General features: G+C 47.1%; 1 protein-coding gene across 3 annotated transcripts in view; it reads left to right on the top strand.

The window, feature by feature from the left end:
* Sipa1l2 (signal induced proliferation associated 1 like 2) overlaps positions 1-19,549 on the top strand; it is a 170,187-nt gene that overhangs the window by 41,436 nt on the left and 109,202 nt on the right. For all 3 annotated transcript variants that reach the window (XM_028889815.2, XM_037206358.1, XM_028889814.2), the window contains exon 2: positions 10,220-10,282. The gene's annotated coding sequence lies outside the window, so the exon portion shown is untranslated. The remainder of the gene's footprint in view (positions 1-10,219; positions 10,283-19,549) is intronic.

Below are 19,549 nucleotides of genomic sequence, written 5' to 3'. Positions count from 1 at the left end.
TTTCCCGTGGGAGCTGCCGTCTTAACGTTGTTTGTCGATACTGACTCCGAGCCAGTTTAATCACAGGCTTTTGTTTGTTTTTTGTTTTTTTCTTACAAATTATTGAGGACCTCAAAGATGTTTTGTTTATGTGAGTTCTGTCAGTAGTCATCATATTGGAAATAATAAGCAAATGACTCTAGAAATCACTATTTAGATAACAAGGAAAGGCTGAGACTAGCTCAGTGGTAGAGCCCTTGCACAAAGTCTGGGTTCCACCCCGAGCACTGCGAACCCCAAGCAAGGCACTATGAGATGTCAGTGCAGCCAGGGTTTCAGAAGGGCTACTTTTTGCATAAAAGTGTGGCATTTCTGTCTTCCTAGAAAACAGGCCCTTCATTCCTTTCCTTACACTGTCTCTGCTGTGGCCTCATCAGGTAAATACTCAGGATCGTTTGCTCTCAAGTGGCAGATGTATCCTGGAAGAAAGAAACTCACTGGCTCCTAGGTCTGTCCCAAGGTGTGGTCCCTTGAGTGACAACAGGATGCTGAAGGAAGGCACCTTCCACCAACAAAGCAGTAGCAGGTGCATGCTGTGGGCCTCAAGGGTTAATCAATTTTACACAATGAATTATTTTTATTTGTCCCTGAAGGATATTGAAGGAGATGGCCTATTTAACTTTTTTAAATATTTAAAATTTTTTTGAAATTATAATGTAATTATATCATTATTATTTTTTCCTTCCCACCTTCAAACCCTTCTGCATTCTGCCCCCTTTTGCTCTCTTTCCAATTCATGGCCTCATTCTCTCGTATGCGTGTATTTTCAGAGCAGACCATTTGGTGGGGGATAACCAATTGGTGTGCTGATTGCTCTTCTCTGAGGAAGACTTTCTCCCACTCTCCGCTTTCCTTAGTTGCCTGCAGTTCTTTGTCTAGGGTCCAGCCTTGTGAGCTCTCCCTTGTCCACATCAGCATGTCTGTTAGCGTCATCTTTGTTCGGGTCCTGCTTCGGCAGCCATATTGGTGAGACTTCCTGGGTATAGCTTCTGCCATTTCTAGGAAACAATCTCACAATGAGCACTCCCCATTCCTGGAGCTCTTAGACGCTTTATGTCCCCTCTTCTGCAATGACCCTGACTCTTAAGTGAGAAGTTGTGTTGTAGATGTTCAAACTGTATTTGTATGTGTGTGTGATTGTGTGTGTGTGTATACCACATGTGTGCAGTACCTGTGGAAGACAGAAGAGGTTATCAAATCCTCTGGAACTGGAGTTACAGAAGTTATGCCATGTAGATGCTAGAACCAAGCCTGGGCCTCTGCAAGAGCACTTAAGAGCTTTCTTAACTACTGAATCGGCTCTCCAGCTTATTTATTTAGAGACAGATTCATGTTATGTGGCCCAGGTTGGCTTTGAACTCAAGATCTTCTTGCCTCAACCTTTTAAATTTTGAGACTGCTGCCTCACCATGCCCAGGTTTTGTTTTTGTTTTTACTGCAGTTTGGCAGGGAGATAACCAAGTAGTTTGGTGTTACGACCTTGCCTTGTGTTCCCAGGCCATCATTTAACATGCAGTTGCTTTTGTACTCCTGATATAATGAGAAGTGCTGTCTGGGAAATATTGTAAAAATAGTTAGAGTTTGTATATCCATTAAAGAGCCCCAAGGGCTCCATGTGGTCCATGGTCACATAGTTGGAGAACTGCTATCTTTAGGCACAGAGGAGGGGCTAGAGAACATTACTCAGCTGGTAGAATTTGTTGCAAAAGCATGTGGATTTGAGTTTGAACTCTAGCCTGGTGCAGTGGTACCTGTAATCCTCGCACCCATTGGAGGCACAGGACAGCAGGTCCCTGAGGCCACTGGCTAGCCAGTGTAGCCAGATTGGTGAGGTCTATCTAGATTCAGTGAGACTTCTTAAAAATAGAGTATAGAGTGATAGAGACATCTGATATTGACCTCTGGCGTACACACACACACACACACACACACACACACACACACACACACACACACGAACGAAGTGTGGTAAGTGAAAAGAACAATATTTGGTAAATACTAATTCAGTATCACTGAAATAGACTGGAAATCTGGTGTATTTGTGTAGGCTGAAGTCCTCATGAGACAGTTACTCCCCCCCCCAACAGTGCTGAGACGTGGGACCTGAAAGACGGACGGGACCTTCAGTAGAACAGACACTATCTTCTGGGGACTGAGTGGCCTCGGTAGCTGTGTGATACTTTCTACCATTTTAAGACAGCATGTAGACCCTCCCCACATGTGGTCACTTGATCCTGAACTTTGCAGATGCAGAACCATGAATCAAATAAACTTCCGTTTGTGAATGGTGTGGTCTGGGGTGTTTTGTTATAACAGTGGGAGCATGTGATAGATGTGCGGGTGGCCCACCATGGACATTTGTGAGAACTACGAAAGCATGGCACTCTAACTGGGGGCACCAACAGCCCCTGTACCCTGGCCTGCTCCATGACTCAGTAAATACCGCTGGTAGTTTGAATAATTTGAGGGAGTTGGATCTATAGATGGAGGACTTAAAAAAAACAATTTTGTGATAGAGCATAAAAATAAATCAAGGGCAAAATGTTACTTAATTAAAAACAATAGTGTTCTGAATTGTGCCTGGCCAGCCCTTCTACCTTCTTGTGACCTGCCCTCTTCTCTCTACCCAGTTCTACTTGTCTGTGGCCCCTTAGCCTCCAGTCAGCAACTGTCTCTCCTGAAGTGCTAACTGCAGCTTTTATGTAGCACACTCGTCCGAAAGGCTAGCCATAGGGTTCTGACTGAGAGGATGCCCAGTATAAAGGCCTTCCTGTTGGCGACAGCTGCCCCCACTCTCCGTTCTCCGGTGTTTGTGCATTGTGACCAGGTCTTGGGGCTGTCTGCCTCCTGTGAACACAACAGGAAACTGGTTTTGTGTGGCCCTGTGCCTAGAAGGACTTCTTCTTTCTTGTCAGTGTTTCTGTGGTTCTTCTGCCTTTGACAAGAATCTGCCCTGGTGATAATAAGGTTTAACTTACTCTTCTGTGACTCAAAGTCACTACCTTTGTGCTGTGGCTGATTTTATGTCGCGAAGTCACTGGGGTAGCAGGTTCCCTATGAGTTGATATTTACCCATTGCATTCTTTTCTAAAGGCTGCTGAGTTTGTGTGACTGCAAGAAGGGCGCCTTCCAGTAGCTGGGAGCATGTAGGCTGGAGGAGCCATGTGGCCTGGTGATGGGGTCCTACAGCCCCCCCCACTGGAATCTGCATTGTACAGATGGGTGTTGACAGTCTGCAGGTGAGGAAGACTGGAACCTAGTGATGTCATGCTGTCTTTCTAATTGTATACCTGGGGCACACACGGAAGGACCCTGGTTCCTCGTGAGAGGATATGGGCATGGATTGGAAGCCGAATCCCCAGCTAGACACTGTACTGAGCAACAGCTGGGCTCTGGGAGGCAGTGAGCCTCACTCTCCTTTCATGTGGAATCTTCCTGGACTGGCTGGTGAAGCCACACTGAGTCATCCTTAGCTTCTTTTGGTGTTGGCCTCGTGTTTTGAAATATTCCGACTCTGTTGCCCTACCTGGTTGGCTGTGCATAGTTATTATTTTTGCAGATTAGAGGCACCACCTTTTCCAGTCTTTCTCATCACACGGTTTCCCACTTCAAGCTGTGAGAGATTTAATTCAGTTCTGTAGGCGTTTATGGGGTGTTTGCAAGTCGGTAGCTGCATTATTACAAACCTGCCTCCTTGTTTTCCATGTTGCCTGGGGCCCTTTGATTTGCATGCTCCCTGCCAGCGCTGAGCCTGCTCCTCCTCAGCTCTCCCTTGGTGGGTTGTTAAGACTGAGAGCCTTGTCATGGAGATGAGTGGTCCAGGGTTGACTCTCCCTGCTTTGTTCTCGGCTTTGTTGCAGTGCTGTGTTCTGCTGTCTGGTGTGTACACAGAACTTCGTCTAGTAATCTGTTGGCTCCCTTCCTGGTGTTAGAAGTCAGGGGAGTGGAAGAGGAGAGAGGATATTAGAGGAGAAAAATGACTCTTTCCATTGCCTCTACCAAAGCAATAGAGTATACTCAACTGACTGTTTACGGAATTATGCAGAGAAATAAGAATAAAAGTCACATATTCCTAAATACAGTGAGTTACCAAAATCTCTTTAGTAAGAGAGATTCTCTTGCATTACATCTCCAAAGGTTTCTCGGAATTTTTCTCTCATACCAGATAATTGGTTGCAGAAGTTTGCTGTTTATGTCAAGTGATGACCTATGCCCCGGGTGCACACATAACGGCTAAGGTCTGAGCTAAATGAACTCAGGAGGAACCCTGTTCTGTTGAGGAAATATTCAATATTCGTTATCCAGAATCTTCCCTCCCCCCACATGGAAAAACAGGTCCATAATTTTCCATGGATACATTCCTTCATTCTCTTACAGAAGTGATTTAGCCTGTGGGAGATATATCTACATGAGCTTTATTTTTTCTTTCATACCTTTCTTTTGTTCACAGAGCTCATGGCAGATTCTCATTTGTGTTTTGGATGAATAGTAAGTCAAGCATGTATCAAGAAATTCATGTGGCAGTGAGCTCTGCCCCTTTGGGTGTATAGAAATAGAAACAGCACGATTGGGAAAATTATCAGCTGGAGCTATGTGCCTACTATGGACACCTACAGGCGTTTGTTTGCGTCTGTCTTTTCTTAGTTTATTATGGTTGCTCTTAATCTGCATCCTTAAAATAGAGAATACACTTGGATTTCACAAATACGGTTCGTTCTCTTCATTTTCCGTTGACTTAATGAGCACCACTGCAGGTTTACACTATAGGGCGCCCGGGCTGAACGTGTTCAAGGCATTGTTCAGTTGGAACTCTGATCAGCTTCTGCACAGAGCACACACAGCACAGCAAGGCTCTCACTGTGCTGCACTTGACCATGGGTGGTCCAGGGTTGGATCAGAGCTCAGCTCTTAAGATAATGAATATAAATGGTATCTTCTCAGTTCTAATGTTTTGCTTGTCTATAAGCAGGTGCTAAAGCAGCCTAGCAGATGACTGGAAAACCTGGATCAGCTGTGCATGCCAGGTCGGGGGCCTTTGTTGTGCCTGGGTGGGGATGCCTGCGTGGTGCACCGTAATTCCTAGCATAGAACATCCTGTGAGTGAGCCTGCATTCCATTATGAAAATGGTACCTGTCTCAAGTGTTTTGCAAGTCAGGTGGAGGAGAGGATGCTACTGCAGATACCGAGATGACTTCTCCCTACTCCACCCTGTGCCAAAACAAGTGTGAAGAGCCACTGTCTGGGCATGAAAACCAGTGTGGCAGAATAGGGAGCTGGGTGAACAGAGGGTAGGAAGGCTGCCAGGGATGAGCTGGCTTCCTTGCCTACAAATTTGGCTTTTGCGGTCATTATGGGATAGAGCTTTTTAAGCTTTAGAATCTATTGGTTCTGAGATTTTCCTTATTCATTTTGTCTATGGTAAATGCTAAAAGAGTCAGAGAATTTCCTGTACCACTTATGGTAGTGATAGTAATTTATTATTAACTCCCAAAATTCACAAAGAAGAATTAAAATAATAAATTTAGGGGGACAGGACAAAAATGTGGACTTCACTGCAGCGGCAGCAGCCAATGTTTTTAAGTGCTTATGTTTATTCATTGTTGCCAGCTATTTCTTGATTGCCTGTATACCTAAGACTCCTGCCTGTCATGAACTCACAGTTGACTATAACAAACATACATACATCACACAAGAGACTGAAAATACAGTGTCCTTGGGATACAGTGGGGAATGAGGGCACCTGGGAGCTCTTTAACTGTATTCTCTCCTGGAGATGTCAGAGAAGTGGATAGTGAAGACCTTTGAAGCTATATAGAACTGAGAGGGCCCTGTGAGGTAAGGTGGAGGGCTGAGAGAGGGCCCCGTGAGCTGATCCGAGGCTGAGACCAGTGTCCTGTGAGGTGAGGTGCTGTAGGGCCGAAAGGATGCGTGATTGGAGGTATGAGAGGTGATCCAAATCCTGGAAGTTTCCTACTAGCCCCAGCCACGCTGAGATGAGAATGGTGGGTCTGACCGAGTGACGAGGTGAAAACCTAACAGTCTTAGGGTAAAGGAATGCAGGCCTCTCTGGTGTCCCCTGCTCTACAAAGCCTTTCCTTTTCCTTGTGTCTTCTTCCAAGTCAAATATGACTTCTTCCTTTCCAGTGAGGAGTATCCCACCAGAAATTTCTTCTGGTGCCATCTGAGGACACTTGGATCCATTCCGTGGGAAGCCTGGCTCCCTGTACTAGGCAGTGACATTCTGGTGCCAAGAATTGCATCTTGGTGTGGAGAGCATGTAGGTCTGTCTGTGGGTGCTAGATGTGCTCCATGACTATTTGTTGACTATTAAAGAGCTTCAAAGGGTCTCTGTGTCCAGTGTCTTCTCCTTTCCTGAGGAACTTGAAAAGAACCAGAGTAATCATGTCCTTAAGCCACCCAAGTTGCAGTGCAGTTCACATTGAGAATTCCACAAGATCTTGACCTGCCTCAGTGCACAAACAGATGTGTGTGTGTGTGTGTGTGTGTGTGTGTGTGTGTGTGTGTGTGTGTGCATGTACACTAGCCTGGGTGAGTGGTCAGCATGTTGAACACATACCATCGTCCAGAGCGTTAGTGTCCAGAGGTCATTGCTAGGAAGGGTGATGATGTCCATGTACTAAAGTCCCCTGTGACCCATAGTGTGATCTGCACCTACCACTGACTGTTCATGTTCTCAGCTTGTCTTCTGAGGTGTGAACTGGGCTTAGGGGGCTCATGGGGACTGGGCTGATGTCCACCTGTGCTGGGTAAGCTGAGCTAGGCCCAAATGCTGGCATCTGCTGCTGCGTGTTCATGTCATCATATCTCAGATTGGTGAAGGTATAAGGTGGCCATGCCCAGTTGCATAGGGTGCTGAGGGGAGAGAGACGACCCCTTTATTGATTGCCAAAGCTTCTGGGCCATGAGCAGAGTGGGACAGGGCATGGTTTGGCATGCCTGTTTTTGCCTTGGAGAGGTCTCAGTATATTAACAAGGAATTTTCAGTACTTTGTTTTGAGAGGTAGAGTGTGTGTGTTCTTATGTGCGGGTGTATAGGGGTATAGGTCAACCTTAGGTGTCTTTCCTTAAATACCATTCATCTTGTTTTATGAAACAAGGTCTCTTCACTGGCCTGGGGTTCACAATTCAGACAGGAGCACACCACTACAGCTGACTTCCTTTCATGGGATCTGGGGACTGAACCCAGACCCTCATGCTTACACAGCTTGCACTTTGCCAGCTGAGCCATCCCCCAGCCTCAAGAATTTTACTGTTACAAACAAACAAACAAACAAAACACAAACACAAGCTGGGTGGTGGTGGTGTGCATCTTTAATCCCAGCACTCAGGAGGCAGAGGCAGGTGGATCTCTGAGTTTGAGGCCAGCTTGATCTACAGAGTGAGATCCAGGACAGCTAGGGCTACACAGAGAAACCCTGTCTCGAAAAAACAAAACAAAACATAGCCTTCCTTGGGTGCTGGCTTTCCCTGAAAGGCAAGGTTGTCTTCCTTCCAGTTGGAGAAAGCTAGATGTAATAATTGTGGGTCAGTGCTAGATGCACTTTCTCAGAACCTTACTTCATCAGGAAACCTGCTGGGAGGAACACGGTGTGGGGGAGGGGCACGCCTGCATGGTTGGTTTCTGTCCAGAACATCTTGTGATGTGTCTCTGCACAGACGGAGGAATGCAGACCTCCCTGCCCTCTCTATTGTGTCCCAGCTCATGGCAGTTGCTGGAGAAGACTGTTGTGCTGAAAACCCAGTTTTGCCTTCTCACCCCGCCCCCACTTCACTGCCAGCCCTTGCCTCACAAGCCACCTGTGAAGGAGGAAGTGCAGCCGGGCTCCAGAGCCCCCATTGCTACTTGGAGAATCTGTGGCTTCCTTTCCTGCCCATAAACAAAAGCAGCCAGCTGAAAGAGTGGGGCATTGCTTATCATAGGATGTTTGCTGCGTCAGAGGAAGGGAAGGAGCTTTTCCAGAACGCTCACTGTGTAAGGCATCTCACTATAAACTACAGAAAATGAATTAATGCAGAGGTGAAGGCATGAAATGGACTAGAAGTGGTAGAACCTCGTAAACTTAACTTCGTATGTTCTGTCAGGGTTTCATAGTATGTGCATATGGAGGCATTTGAGAACGGAACTCTCCTTAGGGGAAAATTGAAATCTTGATTCTTGAGAAATAGTGATGCTTCAGAGATGCCTCTTTTCTAAATTCTGGAAGATCATATTGTGTTCAGGGGCGACACTTGTCATTTGCAGCACAGTAACGACTCCCACATCGGTCTCCCTGGTGACTGCTCAGTGTGTCGAATGTAGGTAGCATCCCCCTTGCACGTCCTCTGTGACAGAGACCATCACAGACACCGTGTGCTGTTGTTCTGTCACAGTAGCTAGAGCTAGGTGGTCTGTGGGTACTTACCCAGTGGCTGCTGTGATATGGGCCAGCGAACACTTGACATCACCTAATTATTTAATGTTAGGACATCTTTGATAAATATTTTGACTTTGGGGGCATTTATATTGTGGTATAATAAGCAGTTTGGCATTATCAAGTAAATTCACATTTATGCAGCCATGGTGTCTGTCTGTCTGTCTGTCTGTGGTTTTCTGTAAGGCTAGAATTCCAAACCTGGTAAGGCAGCTTCCTCATCTCTCCTTCCCTCAACCCGTTCTGCTTCTGCTTTGAGTCTACACTACTCCAGGAACCCCACCTAGGAGAAATTATCTCAGCCTTTGTCCCTTTGTGACCCATGTATCTTGCTTAACAGCCCTCAAGATTCATCCATAATGTAGTAGATGTCAGAATTTCCTTCCTCCTTAAGGCTGAATAAAATTCCGTTGTATGAATGGGCCACAGTTTGTTTATTCCTCATCAGTGAACACTTGGGTTGGTTCTACTGTCCGTCTGTTGGGAAGAGAACTGCTGTCAACTTGACACATAACCATGTGGTTCTCAACCTGTGGGCCATGACCCCTTTAGGGTCAAGCAACCCTTTTACTAGATCACCTAAGACCACCAGAAAATACAGATATTTATATTACAGTTTATAACAGTAGCAAAAATTACACTCATGAAGTAGCAACGGAAATAACTTTATGGTTTGGGGGTCACCAAGCGTGAGGAATGATATGAAAGGGTTTCAGCATTAGGAAGGCTGAGGACCTCTGCTCTCGAGCCTGCTTTCAGTTCTTTGGGGTGCAAATCCTGGATCCCATGGCAAGGCTGAGGGACTCACTGACTGTGCCTCCCATTCTGAACCTCACAGCGATGTGTCAGTTCAGTTCCAGAGAACCTGACACCTCTTCTGGCCTCCAGGGTCACCGTGTGCTTGTGGTGCATGTACTTGTAGGCAACACACTCATGCACATATAAATAAGTCCTTAAAAGTCTGTCTGTCTGTCTTTCTTTCTTTCTTTCTTTCTTTCTTTCTCTCTCTCTCTCTCTCTCTCTCTCTCTCTCTCTCTCTCTCTCCCTCTCCCTCTCCCTCTCCCTCTCCCTCTCCCCCTCCCTCCCCCTCCTTCCCTCCCTCCCTCCCTCCCTTTTTATTTGAGACAAGGTTTCTCTTTGTAGCTTTGGTGCCTGTTCTGGATCTCGCTCTGTAGACCAAACTGGCCTCGAACTCACAGAGATCGGCCTGTCTCTGTCTACCAAGTGCTGGGATTAAAGGTGTTCACCACCACCACCCGGCAAAAGTATTTCTTGAAATGACAGAACACAATAGGAGTGTATGTAAAAACTGGCAATAAACCCGTTGCCTTCTGTTATAAACAATATTTTTCAAAAATAACTTCTCCAAGGCAAGTACAAGAGTAGCAGTGTACAGAGTGACTGTCCACGTTTGCAAATCTCCACATCTGGATTCAGAGCGGCCAGCTGGGTTCTTTTACCTGCTGCTTTGGTCAACCTTTGACACTATCGTGAGTCATTCAACCTCAGCAAGCTCCACTACAGGCTGTGAGAGGAGGAGGAGGAGGAGGAGGAGGAGGAGGAGGAGGAGGAGGAGGAGGAGGAGGAGGAAAAAGATAAGAAAATGCTTTGGTATCCTTGATGAACCTGGATCTGCCTTCCTGGGGTCTCCAGCAGGGGCTCGGGTTACCCAGGGATTCTGACTACACTGAAAGCTGCTGTTGAAATTTCCCTCAGGAATCTGACCAGATCTCTTTCTTCCCTGCAGGTTCTTGCTGCAGGCTGTGTGAACTCCAGGCTCTGTCTGCACCGGAGGCTGCAGTGTTTTTAGGTAAGCTGCTGCAGGCTGCCGCTCAGACCCAGTTTACCTTCCACGGCTATTTGATGTTTTAATTGGACTCCCGTGTCACAATAATGGTTCTTTGGAAAGACTGTTCTTTCTGGGTGTATTGAATGTTGTGATTCTTTTCTTTTACTCACAGCAGATGTGGTGAACAGGGCTGGCAGGGCTCACATAGGCTCCTTTGAACTTTGGAGTTGCCTAAATAGGGGGATGGGAGGACTGGTTCAAACCAAGTCACTGATGGGTTTCTCTGTGTGTCCGGGGTGTGTTTACGCAAGTATGCATTTTCTAGTCAGCTTGTGCATCTCTACATAGAGAGTGCTCCCTAAGTAACAGGGACTCAAGGGAGCATATTGCAGGCAAAGGGCTCCTGAAGTCCACTGTCCTGGAGGATACAGGACGTGGTGGGGCATGCTGAGATGAGCTGTTATGAGTTAGATGGATGAGGCAGATAGGACCAATTGTTGGCTCATCCATTCAGTCTTGAGTCAAGACTGTGCTGCCCCCTTCCTTAGGTGAATATAGAAACAGCAGGAAATGAGATAGATCTGAGAAGGGGCCAGTTAGGGGTGACCACCTGGCATACTAGGCCTCTAACATGTGTCAAAACCAGTTCCTGACCTACGCTGTCCTGCCTTGTAAGAGCACTCACATATGTGCCTATCTGGACCTCACATGTCTGATTTTCTACCCTTTGGCTCTAAGAACATGAATGTATATTTTCTAGGAATAAAAAATGTGTGGCCGGGCGGTGGTGGCGCACGCCTTTAATCCCAGCACTCGGGAGGCAGAGCCAGGCGGATCTCTGTGAGTTCGAGGCCAGCCTGGGCTACCAAGTGAGTTCCAGGAAAGGCGCAAAGCTACACAGAGAAACCCTGTCTCGAAAAAACCAAAAAAAAAAAAAAAAAAAAAAAAAATGTGTGTATTTGGGTCACAGTGAATTACTTAATACGGACTCATTTATGCCCCATCTGTTACCAACATCCCAATTCGTTCATCTTTTGACCCAGAGTGCCCTTCATGGCATCATCCACCTCTATACAGTGTCCAGTCCAGGTCTGCGTGCTGCCTAGAACTGCCATGTCTCTTGTTCATCCTGGTACCTGCAGCCTTTGACTTCCATATTTGTGTGCGTGCTTGCATGTGTGTGTGTGCACGCACGCGCACGAATAAGGGCAAGATATCCCCACAGGAGATGCCAGATTCACCTCATACTTTCTCACTGCACAGGGTCAGTGCATGAGGCTCATGTATGTGGGGAGGCTGTGGAAGTCTCTTTGCAGAGAGGAGTGAATGCTGAGGATTGGAGGTAGAAGGCCAGGATGGGTTGTGTATGACACAGCTGTGTTCCCTCCTGATGGGATCCTGAAGACTCCGTCCATTTCCTGTGTAAATTCTGATGTGGGGACAGAACTGCAGGGAGGTGAGAGCATCCCAGCACAGGAAATAAGCAGGCCTGCCTGCCTGCCTGGGTTTTGCTTTAGGAAAGAACCTTGCCTTCCAGTGCCTTGGGCTCCTCTCCTGCTAGGTGACAAGCCAGTGCCGTTGAAGCCAGGTGGCGGCCTGGGGGCCTCCTGGAACTACCTGGACACAGTTGAGGACCCTCTGGCGTTTCCTCACCTGGGAGAGCTGTGGGAAGCAGCTGCTCTTGTTTCTCCAGCCTGTGGGTAAGCATGGGGAGCAAGGTCCTGGGCAGGTCCTAGAATATGCTCAGGCTGAGCAGTTCTGATGATGCCTGCTAGATTTTTGGCATCCGTCATTTTGTCAGAAACCCTCGTTTATACTATTATACATAAAGATATTACTTCATACAACTCAGAAACATGAAATAGAGAAAGTGTCCTTGTGTGGAGTACCCTCGGAAGGTGATCATTTTGGTGCCCATAGACTTCTCGTAAATCTAGTCACATTTACAATCAGGTACATTTAAAAAGTGGAATTACCTGGGGTGTGGTTCTGCAGACCTTTGATCCCAGAACTCAGAGGCAGAGGCAGGTGGTTATCTGTGAGTTCAAGGCCAGGCTGATCTACATGGAGTTCCCAGGCCACTCAGAGCTGTTGCTAACCCCCACCCCCGCAAAGGAATTAATGTCTCAGTAGGTGAAGGTGCTTGCCTGGCTGCCTGAGTTCAGTTCCCAGAAGCCACATGGTAAAGGGAAAAAACTGACTCCCACAGACTTTTCTCTGATCTCCATATGTGTGCCCCTCTCTGGCCCCTACACGCATATGTACACATGTGCTCCTGCAAATACGTGGAATATGACATCTTGCTGTGTACCACACTGGCAGTGTGCTTCACTTTGAGAGGTGTTTACAGTCCTGCATTATAAAGGCGTACTTCTGTGTATCCCCTTAGTGAAAAGCAGCTGAGTTGGCTCTTAGTTTGTGAGTCCGAGGGCTGGGCTCTGTCACAGAACACATTGTAATTTCATAAGCTGTTTCCTTTCTCTAGTTTGTTTGTTGATATGGAGCGTGTGTTTGGTGGCAATGGAAGGTTTTGAGACGGAGGCATTCACTGAGGAACAATGGGGAGCGTTCAGACTTTGATTCCTTAGTGAAATAACTGTTTTTGTTCCGTGGAGGCTTGTCTCTGTTAATTAACCATGTGTCTGAGAGCAGTTGGAAGAATCCACACAGCTTGAGTCATTCCAACCCAGGCGCTCCTGCCTCTGCCTTTCTGTAGGCCAGGTTCTTGGAGATCCTGGGTGATTTGGTTCCCTTCCCTGCACACCTGCCCAGCCAACCCCCGCTGTGCAGGGCTGTTTAAAGAGAAGTGAACAGAGAGACTAAGCATGTGCTACAGCGTGGGAACTGTAGAACTGAATCTGCTGATGAAATTCCTTGTTTATATTCAACACAGTGGGGTTAGCAGCCGTCCCTCGTCTTTGCCCCGAGTCTAGTTCTATGTACTCCATTGCGTCCTTCTCCTAGGGAGGGTGCCAGAGCCCCAGAGTGGGGGAAGGACCTAGAGTCTGGTGCTAGGCTGTCAACTTCGAGCCGTGTTGGCTCTGGATACATGTAAACAGACATGACAGGACATGGACTTTGAGTGGTGGTGGCACATACCTGTAATCCTAGCATTCAAGAGGCTTTGGCAGAAGGGTTGTGGGTTGTGAATGCAGGACCAGGCTGGACTACATATGGAGACATTGAGAGAGAGAGAGAGAGAGAGAGAGAGAGAGAGAGAGAGAGAGAGAGAGAGAGAGAGAGAATATCCCAATACACACATATAGCCACATACACACAGAGACAGACAGACAGACAGACACACACACACACACACACACACACACACACACACACACACCAAAACTGAGCTTGGTGGAACCTGATTTAATGCAAGGAATCTTAATGTTAGAGTTGAATAGCAGCCTGCACTTTGCTACCAGATTGTCGGTGTTAATTTCTTTAACCTTGGGCAGTTTGCCTAAATTATTTGTTTGGTGCTGGAGATTGAGCCCAGGGCCTTGCCTTGAGCATGTTAAACTGAGACATTGTGTGCTTTGCTTTCCATATAAGCAAAAGGCACTGAAATGTCACACCCCAGTCAATAACCTCTGGGAGGGGTGGGTCCTGATAAAGGCTCTGGAGCCTCCCTGTCCTGCCAGGAAGCAGTGTTTATAGGTGCGCTGTGGGAGCATCTCTGTGGGTGATCTCAGCTGCTGGGCTTCAAGACTGGGTGGTCACATCCAGCTTGGAGAAATAGCTATACAACAATCAGTCTCAAGTTTTCTGTCAAATTTTATTAATGGGACACTTGCTGCATCAATATAGCTATTTAACTAAAAAAAAAAATTTCTGAAAAAAATTAGCTCAGTTGTTGATACCATCCTTATCATGATCTGTTATGTCCATGTAACATGATTACTCTGTTTAGAAGGGACTACAGTAAGAATTAAATCTGAGACAGATGGGACTGAGACCATAGGCAGGCAACACAAGTGACCCTGAATGACTTCTTCCACCCTGGAAGAGATGACCTGCAGTTTATGGCCTCCTTTTGTTCTGCGCCTATAAATCAGTGCCTTTTCCATTCTGCTGGTGGGAGCATCAGGTGGGTGGTTACAGCTGGTTAAAGCCGCATGGTTTCCTGTGTTATCTCGCAGCACTTTTAGCCTCAGGGTTTAGTAGCTGGGAGCCTGCTAAACTTCAAGGTGCAGTACCCGAAACTGAGTCTGGCATAGAAGTGAGTGACCTAAGATAATCTGAGCTCAGGACCACAGCATTCCACATGGAGGGGGGCGGAGGGTGTTAGGGTCAGCGCTAATAGCCTCGGCCTGGCTGCCCTCTCAATAGACCACTTAGAGGGACACGTGACAGTGAAAGGCCAAGAAAGGAGATTGAATCAGTGTGGCCACGCTGAGAAGAGGAGCCTAGATGGTCAGTGCCCCTCCCCTAACTCCCATTCTTCAGAGTCCTGACAGAAGGTTTAGGTTGAAGAGAGGGCAAGAGGTGTGCATAGCTGAGCAGTCCTGTTCAAGGTGTGGGCCTGCCCATCACTAATGCATTGTCGTTTCAGCTCCAGTCTGTCTGTCCTGCGTGGTGGTCTGACACGTTGTCAGAACTGGGTAACAAACATCTCGTCCTGGGAGACAAGCTCTTCCTCTGGCTGGCACCAGGCGTCAGCCTTTTCCTTCATGAGCAGGAGATTATTTGGAAATTCCAGTTTCTCGGGGTCCACTCTCTCAGGAGCCTGATAGCTGGAGCGTGGGAGGTGGACACAGATGTCTATAGCATAGTCTCATTCTGTCCAGGACAGTCAGGGGATCAGGATGTCTCTGGACTTGGGTTGAGCCATCTGCAGTTTCTGTACTGTAGACTCGTCCATTTCAGAGAGTTTGAGCACACAGTCACTTCCCCATCTTGGGCTTGCCCTGTATCCACAGTAAAACGTCATGGCAAAGATGCTAACACTGTATTAGAAAACGTGAGTGCTGAGTTAGAATCAGGGTTGTAGGAGTGTTGAAATGCGGCTTTTAAATTTTCAGCCTGTTATGTGCCTCCTGTTTCTGATGCCACCTCTCACAGTGCTGGCTCTGTTCTGTCCAGCTGTGCACTCCACAAGGGCTCTCGGTCCCTTGGTTGTATAGGCTGTGCAGGCTTCAGCCTTCACAATGGTTCACTCTAGACTGGTGTGTGTGTGTGTGTGTGTGTGTGTGTGTGTGTGTGTGTGTGTGTACGTGTCTATATGCAGGTGCACGTGTGTATATGTCCACATGGAGGATAGAGCTGCCCTCCAATGTTATTCCTGAGGTGTCTTCTACCTTGGTTTTGTTCTGTTTTAGATGGAGTCTCTCACTAGCTTGTCGATAAACTCACTTAGCAAATAAACTAGTTGACCAGTGAACCCCCGAGACCTGCCTGTCACGGCCTCCCCAGCACTAGGTTTATGAGTGTGTACGTCCGTGCTGGGCTTTTTTTTCTTTAGCATGCATTCTTGAGATCAAACTTGGGGAGGTCCTCATGCTGCTTGCATGGTAAGCACTTTACCCACTGAGCCCCAGACTCAAAAACGTGGTTTTGTTGCCTACTTTGCTGACTGGGGCAATGGACCTGGCTTGGTCAGGATCCTTATGTTGCCTTAAGCTCTTAGCTGCCCATTCAAGAAACTCTGCCTCCCAAGTGCTGGGATTAAAGGCGTGCGCCACCACCGTCCGGCCAAGTTGCTCCCATTTCTTGGTCTCTGGCCCTTTGTCTTCAAAGCATGTCACTTTTTAAAAGAATGAACCTATTGGATGTAATCAATCTAATAATGGCATATTTGTATTGGAAAGGGGAACCTCATGCCAGAGTGCGTGTGTGGAGGTCAGAGGTCAACTTGGACTGTCAAGTCTCTCCTTCCACTTTACATGGGTTCCGGGGATCCAACTGTGCTCATGAGGCCTGCAAGCACCTTTGCGTGCTGAGCCATCTTGCAGCTAGGAAACTTGAAAATCCTGGTGTTTTATATTTAAGAGCCGAATCAACAGTGACCAACATCGGTGTTTTCTAGGCTTTCCTGTGTGATTCCTGTAGGCAGTGGAAGTGGAGAAGCTGCTTCCACACAAGGGAAAATTAGCAAGAACAATAGTAATTGTCATAATGTAGGCCTGGCCTTCAAGGCCACTTTGAGGGACAAGAAAGTTCTCTTTAGTGGCCATGAACAAGTGATGCTGTGAGTGATGCTCAACTTCTCTGCCATTACCTACCGGCCCTCTCATCTTCATGAGAAGGGTATAAGGGCTGGTGTGGTTCACCCTGTGGTCCAAGGACACAAAGTCTAGGGGAGTGTCCAAGGAGGAAGGCAACCAGCTACAAAAGCCTGGTGGTGCAAAAGGAGATCCGTCCTGCCCTCCTTTCCCCATCCTTTGTCTATTGTGTGAAGCTTAGCACGCAGGCATTACTCCTGTGATCTGCTTGCCTGGGAACCACACTATTTTTAGGCACTACTCCACACAATAGGTTTATAAAAAGGCTATTGAACCTTTTGAGGCTGCTGTGTTCTGTCTGACAAGGCTGAGTTACAAGCAGGCTTTCCCGCCTCACTGTTCAGGCGTGTAGGATTTTCTTTGCTTCATCTTTTTCTTTTTCTTCCTTGGAAAGCAGCAGAGTAGCTCAGAGATCCAGAGGTCTGACAGTCTTGACAGGCTGTGCTGGGTGTCTGTGGAGCACTCCCATGCCCTTTCTCCAGCTCCATTTCATAGACAGTGGTTAAGTTGCAAATTTTTTTTATTTTTCCTCCTTTTTCTTTTAAAACGTGCTAAAATATGCATAGTTAGTGGTGCTGCAGGAAAAGAGAACAAGGAAGGTGTTTTCTCTTTCTGAGTCTGTTGTGTCTTGAGTTGTTTTCTCCAAGGAAAGGATCTCCTTGGCTCGGCCTGCTGACCAATCAGGAAAGCAAGCACTGTTTTTTACTTTACCTTTGTTTTTAGAAGACCAAAACCAACTAGGGCTGTAGCTAGCTCAGTGGGCTGCATGCTTGCCTAGCATGCACAAGGCCCTGGCTTCTATCCCCAATGCCACATAAACCAGGGTGGTGACCCAGGCCTATAATCCCAGCACTTGGGGTGTAGAGGCAGGAAGATGACAAGTTCACAGTCACCCTAGGCTGCATACTGTGTTCAAAGTCAGCCTGGTTTTTATGAGACCCTGTCAAAACAGAATCCAAAAGAAGCTGAGGAAAAAGCAATTGGAGCTTGTTAATTTCTTATTTTAGGCTCTGAATTTGTTCATCTGGATGGAAGGACTGACTTGCCATCACTGAAATGGAAAGAAAACACACACACTCTCTCTCACTCTCACTCACTCACTCACTCACTCACTCACTCACTCACTCACTCACTCGATGTTCTCATATGCCCACGGGATAGATTGGTCACTTCTTTCCCTTGGTGTCTCTCAATTAAGATGCTATACCAAGCAGTTTGCTAGGCTTATGCTGTGCAGCTGACTTTTTCAAATGCACAACTTCATGGAGACCATTCTCAAACTAATTTTCTTCTAGGGAATTAGCCAAGTGAGGACTTTCTTAGCATTCCTTGTAGGGGTTGGCAGGCTCAAAGTTGTCTGTGATGACCTTGCGATGCTTGCAGAGGAAGGTTGACACCTCCTCTGGCTGGCCTTACATCGTGTAATTCCTCTGGCACTGGGATCTGCTCCCGGGACGCCAGCCACTGTAAGGACAGGTGTGTGCAGCTTGGCTGAGGGCACCACTTAGGTTCACCTGGCTGCTGAGCCGTTCTGCCCTTCATCTTCTCCAGTGTCTCTCATTCTCCTTGGGCTTGTCAGTGGCCTGGCTAGCAGCCAGGTGGTATTGATGCTTCTCTCAGGGTTCCTCAGGTGCTTGGCTCTTTGGACACCTGCTCGCTTCAGCTGTGGAAGCTGTTTAGTGATATTAAACAGCATCTCTGCTCATAGATCCATTATCAAGGTCACTGCACACAGCATCCCGTGTCCCCTTCCCTGTTAGCTCTGGTGTTGATTCAGTAGGCCTAGGGTGAGGCCCAGAAGATGAAATTTCCACCAGGCCTTCCTGAGGGAGTTGTCCATGTGGACCATCGATGGTTGACCATAAAAGCCTGGATGATGAGTAGCTCACCCAAGGTAAGAAAGGTCAAACCCATTCCTTCCTCTTGGTTCTGTACCTCTACATTAGTTCAGAGTGCCCCACAGGCTTCTTAGGCTGGCTACCCAACTGTAGGAGTTGACTTTGCTTGTCTATGGTTTCTGTTGGTAGAGGGACCAGGTGACAAAGGATGATTGTGTGGATTGCATGTTCCTCCAGCTCCAGACTACAGGCTTAGTGGAGTCTCATTGAGTGTGTTTGTATGCTGAGTTACTGGTAGTGATCTTATTTTTGGCCACCATCTTGGTCTGTTTGTGTCTTGTGGTATTGTGCTTACCTTTGCACTGGTGGGTGTGTGAGCTGTGAACATGTTTTATTAGAAAACATAGGTTCTCTTCAGGGGTGATTCAGAGCCTGGTAGGGCATATCTACACTATAGCTGAATTCACATTTCATGGTGACAGGTGCCTCTTTGTAAAAACAAAAACTTAAAGCATTTTTGTTGTTGTTGTTGTTATTTGTTGAGAAAGAATCTTGGTTTGTAGCCCAAGATAACCCCAAATACAGTTGTCCTTCTGCCTCAGCCTCCTGGGTGCTGGTGTTCTAGATGCAAACCACCCTGCCTAGTTTATAAACCCATTTAAATAATCAAAGGCCGACTTGTCAGATTGATCTGAAGCCTCCTTCTCTTTTATCAGCATAAATGAGGTTAGGGAGCGGGAGATAATCAAGGAGGAGGTGGTGTCGATGAGAAAGTTCCAGTTTGCGTTCTTTGCCTTTCTGACCCAACATGTCCTGATCGCCTCACATGGAGATGGTCTTCCTCCCGGGGAACAGGAGGTGGGAATGCCTAAACCAAAGGACTCTTCATATGGGTGAGCAGGGATGTGTACATCAAGACACCATGCTGTTCATTTTTTTTCTTAAGAGGTGAACCTGGGACCTGTGGGCATATGCTAGGAAACACTTGCCCACTTTTATTTTATTTTATTTTATTTTATTTTATTTTTTTGAGGCAGGGTCCCACAGAGTTGTTCATGTCCCCGAGTTGTTCTCACCAGCCTTGACCTTTGCTCCTCCTGCTTCTGTCTTCAGAGTCACAGAGGTCTGTACCACCAGGACTGACTCTTTCCTAGTACTTCAGGAGTAAAGCTTCATGCTTTAACCAAGGCCCCTTTGATGCCTGTTGAACTTTAGCTTGGGACAGTGGT

Source organism: Peromyscus leucopus, chromosome 5 (genome assembly GCF_004664715.2).
Source record: "Peromyscus leucopus breed LL Stock chromosome 5, UCI_PerLeu_2.1, whole genome shotgun sequence".
NCBI lineage: Eukaryota > Metazoa > Chordata > Mammalia > Rodentia > Cricetidae > Peromyscus > Peromyscus leucopus.
This window is presented reverse-complemented; position numbering and strand designations above follow the sequence as displayed.